This window comes from Canis lupus, chromosome 20 (genome assembly GCF_048164855.1).
Source record: "Canis lupus baileyi chromosome 20, mCanLup2.hap1, whole genome shotgun sequence".
Taxonomy (NCBI): domain Eukaryota; kingdom Metazoa; phylum Chordata; class Mammalia; order Carnivora; family Canidae; genus Canis; species Canis lupus.
In genome coordinates this window covers 3547687-3554317 of record NC_132857.1, presented here as the reverse complement: position 1 = coordinate 3554317, position 6631 = coordinate 3547687, and positions in this window count along the sequence as shown.

Below are 6631 nucleotides of genomic sequence, written 5' to 3'. Positions count from 1 at the left end.
CGGCCTCAGCCCGGCTCCTCGCGGGGCCCCTCCCCCTTGGAGGCCCCCGTTTCCCCACCTCTCCTTCCCCGTCCTCCCACCTTGGTAGAAGCGCGAACTCTTCTCACTGTTGCATTCCAGGTGTTCTCTCCCCAATTCTCAGGCCGAATTCATAGATTTTCAGGACGACTGGAAGGTTCTCTAGGTAATTTGGTGGAGACAGGTGACCTGGAGACCCCACTCTTCCGCCATCTTGCTCCTCCCCTCGACCTGCTCCCTAATTCTTGAGTAGAGGACAGCCCAAGGGTTCCCTTGGCTGAGGGAGGGACATGTTCCAGCTCACAGGAAGCAGTGTTGCCCTTTGAACAAGATTGTCCAATGTTCATGGATGAGCAAGAACTAGATGTGGGGTAACCTGATAGGCCGTGCAGGGGTTTGGCGGTGTTGGCAGGAAGGCAGCCATAGATTGCACTCTGGGTAATGTAGGACCAGCGACCAGCAAGCACTGGTGCTCTGATCATGCATCCCAGTGTCTTGTTCTCATCTGGGAGATGGAATAACCCGTTTTGAAGTCAGTGAGCCTCCAGGATCTTTGTATGATTGGAGATGGGGCTGGTGAGAATTCTGCAGAGGGAATTACTGGGCTTCCTGCCAAGGCAGGTATATGGGGTCAAGCCAAATCTATTCATTATCAAGCTGGTGAAAAGGGTCATTCCTGTTACACTTATTTCTCTTTAGTCCCCCAAGGTCCCATAGCATGGCACGTTCTGAAAACTTCATAAATACTAAATCGAAGTTTATAATTTCTAAGATTAAAATAAAAATTTCTGAGATTAAAAAGAAAGGGACAAATGTGTATTGATCTACCATGTGCCCGCACAGTGCTCTGGGCTATCACATTTTAAAAAAATATTTTACTTATTTATTCATGAAAGACCCAGAGAGAGAGGCAGAGACACAGGCAGAGGGAGAAGCAGGCTCCCTGCGGGGAGCCTGGTGTGGGACTCAATCCCAGGACCCCGGGGTCATGCCCTGGGCCATAAGCAGGCGCTCCACCGCTGAGCCACCCAGGTGCCCCTGGGCCATCACATTTGTTACTTGCTTTCATCCTCCCTAGAAGACAGATATCTTTATTTACAGGAGATAAGTAACCTGTCCGATGTCTTACAGCTAAAGGGTGTTGGGGCCCGTTTCTGCACCCAGGCCTCCCAGGCTCTTCACGCCTCCATTGCATTTCAGGAGATGAGTGTTACCCAATTTTTTGTGTACCACGGGGCAAAAGTGTGCCTGATATATCGGCACAGATCTCTTTTAAACCCCCTCACTGTCATTAAAGCTCACATCAAAATCCATCTCCCTTATACCCAGCTCTTTTCCTACTCACACTAATTAGTTTGTAGGCTTTGAGAAGAACCTTGAAAAATACAGTGTAGATTCTTTTATGAGGATGAGTTCTATCTTTCTAGCCAGCCTGAGATTTCCCCCAGAGCATCACAGATCTTAGGTTTGGGAATCACTTGGAGGACCCCCACCCTAGTGTCCTTTAAACACCTTCCCTTTTCATCCAGACACTTGAAAGCATACAATGCCTCTCATCTCCCTTTTCGTAAATGAATCACTCCATCTGTTCTCCACTGTCGCTCAAGACCAGACCGCTTGCCTGTGGGCCTCCTCGGGTTTCCTGCTCCCTTTTGCTCCATCTTGGCCCCATTTTACTATGGTGTGGGGGAGGGGATCATATAACATGGTGAAGTGGTCTTGCCGTCACAGATGTGCTGCTTGCCCCCTCCTTCAGGAGCTGAATGGAGCAGCCCATTGTGCCCCTTCTTGGGTGCAGCGGCATAGCTGCAGTACACCCAGGTGGTGTGCAGGCCGCTGACCTGAAGCAGTCCCTGTTGAATCCCTTTTTTTTTTTTTAAAGGATTTTATTTATTTATCCATGAGACACACACACACACACACAGAGAGAGAGAGAGAGAGAGAGAGAGAGGCAGACACAGGCAGAGGGAGAAGCAGGCTCCATTCAGGGAGCCCAACGCAGGACTTGATCCTGGGTCTCCAGGGATCCTGGAGACACACCCTAGGCTGAAGGCGGTGCTAAACCACTGAGCCACCTGGGCTGCCCTCCTGCTGAATCCTGAATCATGGCTTCTACTCAAGTAAAATATTCAGATAGGATCCACGAACCCCACCCCCTGCTACTTCGTAATGGAGTTTCATGGAGAAGGATGGAAATGCTCTCTCGAGAGAGAGCCGTGAGTATTCACGTACACGGATATATGACAAGCTGCAAAGGAAACACAGAGGGTTGAGCTGTCAGTTTCTCATCCTTCGTGTCAAAGAAACTGGCGATAGCACCTCCTTCAACAGTGTGGCTAAGGGCTTACTTTTCTAGTGGTTGTGAATCTCTACAATGTTTCACACTGATCTCGTTGCACACGGTCTGGTTTTCTTGTAGGGACTAACTGAACACGGGAGTTTTAAGTTTCTGAATGTGCCTGTCATCCTTTCTCTCGCATCTGTTTTCACTTGCCAGAGATCTTTTGAACTAGAGTATCTTTTGATCTTTTATGCTCTGAGGATGCGGGAGGTTTGGAAGTGGTTGGGGTAAGCCGGGGGGTAGAAATGGAAAACACAGCTTACGTTTTCCAAGCTATGTGATGTTTTCTGGGAACCGCCGCCGTGTTCCTATGAACTGCCCTGGGCACCGTGGCTCAGGTCTCTGCTGCTCCACTCCCCTTTCACATTTGGAGGGGATGGTGGGTTGATGGGTAGGGGTGATGCTGGTGCACAGAAAACACCAAGCAGACTCCGAGTCTTGGTCAGAGCTCAGCAGGGGCTTGTTGAAACTTCCCCCACCAGATCTTCCACGAAACTCTGGGGGAGCGCAAAGTGCACCCCTGCATGTGTACATGGAAGGCGCATTGCCTCTGGGCCCAGCAGGGGCCTTGCCACAAGTGCAACCTACAGTTTGCAGGCTGCTGACCTGAACCGGTCCACGTTGGACATTAGAACAACCAGCAACTTAAAACTATCCAAGTTCAGTTATAGGATCTCTAAAGGAGAACAACCTACACAGTCCTCCTCACTCCTCCAGAGGTCAGTTTAGGAACACAGGGACACAACTGGAATATGTCTCAAGAAATCATAGGGTTCCAATGAAAAACCAATTAGAGCAGACAGATGGCCGACACACACGTCCAACTTTGTTTAGGATATTTAGAGGAGTTATTTTTCTATCATGTGAGGGCGATGCCTGACAGCAGGTGTTAGTCACCATCATTTAGAGTGTGTCTAAGAGAGCCTTAGGTACAGAAGCAGGATTCCTGACATTTTATTTTGTCATTTTCCTATTACGATGCCAAACATACTTTTTTAACAGCCTTTTTAATGATTTCAGGGAACAGTTTATCAACTCTCGTCTCTGAGCTGCTGACACACTCAGAATAGAACATTCTTTCCATGTCTTTACAAACCAAGTGTTCAAGGAAATAATATCAGGTATGTTATTCTTTCAAATCAGGATGCTTAAATGAAATATGGGTCTTGTTAGCTGTTTATTACAAGAAATAGAATTGAGGTTAAATCATGTGATTGCAAAGCAGACTCCAGGGATCTAGCCTGAGCTGTGCAGCTGCAATAGCAGTGAGGGCCAGATAAAGTCACTTTAGGTTCCTTGGAACATCATTTTCCTATTGGAAAAGAGAGTCCCTGGGAAAGAAAATTTAAACAGTGAAGGAGAGGAGAGCACTCAGTGGAAAAACACTTTAGAAGAACTTTGCTAAATTCTGCAGTTAAAACTATGACCCTTTATTCTATTGAGTATTCTTATTTATATAAGAATAGAGAAACAACTTGGGGTGCCTGGGTGGCTCAGTTGGTTAAGTGTCTGACTCTTGATTTCAGCTCAGGTCATGGTCTCAGGGTCTGGGGGTCGAGCCCCACATCAGGCTCTGTGCTCAGTGGGGAGTCAGCTTGTCCCTCTCTCTTCCCCCTACTTGTGATCTCTCACTCTCTCTCTCTTTCTTAAATAAATAAATAAATAAATAAATAAATAAATAAATAAATAAATAAAATCTTTAAAAAAAGAATAAAGAAACAAATTCAATGAAGAGTAGAGAAGGGGAAGAAGAAAGCAGAAAAGCAAATAGAAGAGTATTAAAGGAGGATTTTTTTCCTCCAATACAAACACGCAGCAAGTATAAAACAACTCAAGGGAGCAAGTGGACTGGACTCAGGAAAAGAGGACAAAATCAAATAGGGTAAATTCAGGATCAAAATTCCTGAAGATAAGTCTTTGGGGAGAAATGAACAAGGACACACTTAAGATTTATGGCACTGGAAAGCTGATTGCAAAATGAGTTGGATGAACCAAAAAATATTTCTGTAGTGCTCTATTTACCAGTGAAGAAGCTTTTGGAATAGAAATAGAAAGTGGTTGTTAAATAAATATCTGGAAAGAAATACAGGGCCCTCCCTGGCTTAGTTTTTGCTAACAACTTGAAGCAATTCAATTGGTACCTATGTGTATAACAATTACTGAGAAATTAAATTGTTGGAAAATTATAATCCCAAATTAAGGAGATATTGCAGATTTCTACGTGAAACATTGGTGGGAAAATAAAATAAGTAGCAACTTTTTTTTCTAATTATATGCCTAAATGCAAAAACACATATTTCGGATAAAATGTGAGTAGTGTTTTTTTATTTAATAAATTGTGAGCCTCTACTATGAATACTAATTTAAGTACCAAGAGCAGTACTCAAAATATTTACTGAAGTAAAGCAATAAAAATTACAGAAATATTCCAGAAATATTCCCAATCTCCCACTTTTATGGCATATCCCAGGTTACTCCTGTATAAGCCTAAGATAGTCTCAATGTACCTAATTTTACAATCATAATGATTTTTTTTCTTCCTTTACCATCACACAATCATGTTTGTATCTAAATATTTTGGTCTTTCTCTTCTTTAGACATCTCATTGAATAATACTTGAACAATTTACTTTTGCATTTTTATATGGAAGAAATAACAGGATACAGGATTAAAGATGGATGGGAAATTCATCTTTAGCAATGACTTCATCTTTAGCGATTGTGACTTCATTATGGTCAGGCCAGAACTATCAAATCATATTTGAGAACATTGCACAAACTAATAATCAGAGGATGTTGAAGTTAGAAGGAGCTATGGAACTTATTTATCTTGAATACCTTATTTTTGCAGACTCTGTTTCCCTCAGTAGAAACTTTTTGACTCTGAGTTGGTACTGGGTTGGCTGCTGGGAACCCAAAATGGAAAAATGTAGGCTTGGAGAGGTCCTGTGACATACCCAAGGTCACACGTTATGCTAGATATCTCCTCTTTGATCCACTGTCCACATTGTCTGCTCTGTACTCCCGGATGCTGACCTCGAGGGACCTTACTCCATGGAGATTTCTAGTCTTTTGGCTTCTAGTTGAGATTAGAACACCTATGAAGAGCACTGCCCAAAGATCAGAAAATGAGGAGGAAAGTGAAGTCAGGGTCTTTAGCTTCCTGTTCCTTCCCTTTGTGGGTGCTTCGAGCCGGCTGCATCCTTGGAGTGTCAGGGAGCTCTCTCTGTAGGTGTTGCCCGCTCCAGATTCTGATTACTGCTCCCTCTGCATGTTCCTTAGGTTGTAGGTGGCAGAGGCAAGTTACGGGTATTAACTCCGAGTTCTGTATTCTCCCTCACGGTTTCCCTATAATGCCACCCATACCTTTGTAAAAAACTCTTTGATTAAATTATCCTTAAATTACCCTACTTTAATACGCCATCTGTTTTCTGTTGGGGCCATGATGGAGATACAACTTATAGAACGATTTTTCAGTTTGCTTGATTTGGCACGTCCTCTGGGATGTTTGTAAACCAATTTTTAACTTAAGGTTAAGAAGATTCTGATTGTTGATAGAACGTAACTACTTTTAAGCCACTGATGCAGGAGTCAAAGTAGGGACAACATGGTGGAGTCAATATGGTGGCCCTGGAATTCTACGTCCAATTTCCTCAAGTTGATACTTAAATAGCTGGTGGCTCAATCACAGTCTTCAACTCTGAATTCTAGCAAGTGGATTTCCATTTCCACTGGAAACAGTGGATACCCGTTCTGTTCCTCTCCTCTAAGCTTATAGCATAGGGGAAGTCATTGTGTTTTGACCGAGTTGTTATGAGGTTTGATTGTCAAAGCAACGAAATTGAGACTATGTTGGCCCAGACCTACGGGAGAGGGGGGGCCTTCAGAAGGCTCAGGAAAGCCTTGAATTTTGTCTTTCCTACCCTCAGCTCTCTAAAATTCTATTTAACTGCTCAATTATTGTTAAAATGCTCCAATAGTAGTGCCCATTCTTGAGCTTAAGGTTTGATTCTTATTCAAATTATACTCTCCTTGAGAGTAATAACACATGAAACTATTGGTGATTAAAAAGGGTCTCAGGTAAAGGTGTTTTAGATCTTTCTGAGGAATTTGGGAACAGAGAGAGATGAGGGATCTGGATACTACAATTAGTGTGTAAGTCAGAGAGGGGGCCAGCGGGGAGAAAAATTTCCACACTAAAGTGTGGGAAAAATATATGTCATAAATTTACCAGACTTAGAAATAAGGTATGATTTAAGAAAAACTTGAGAAA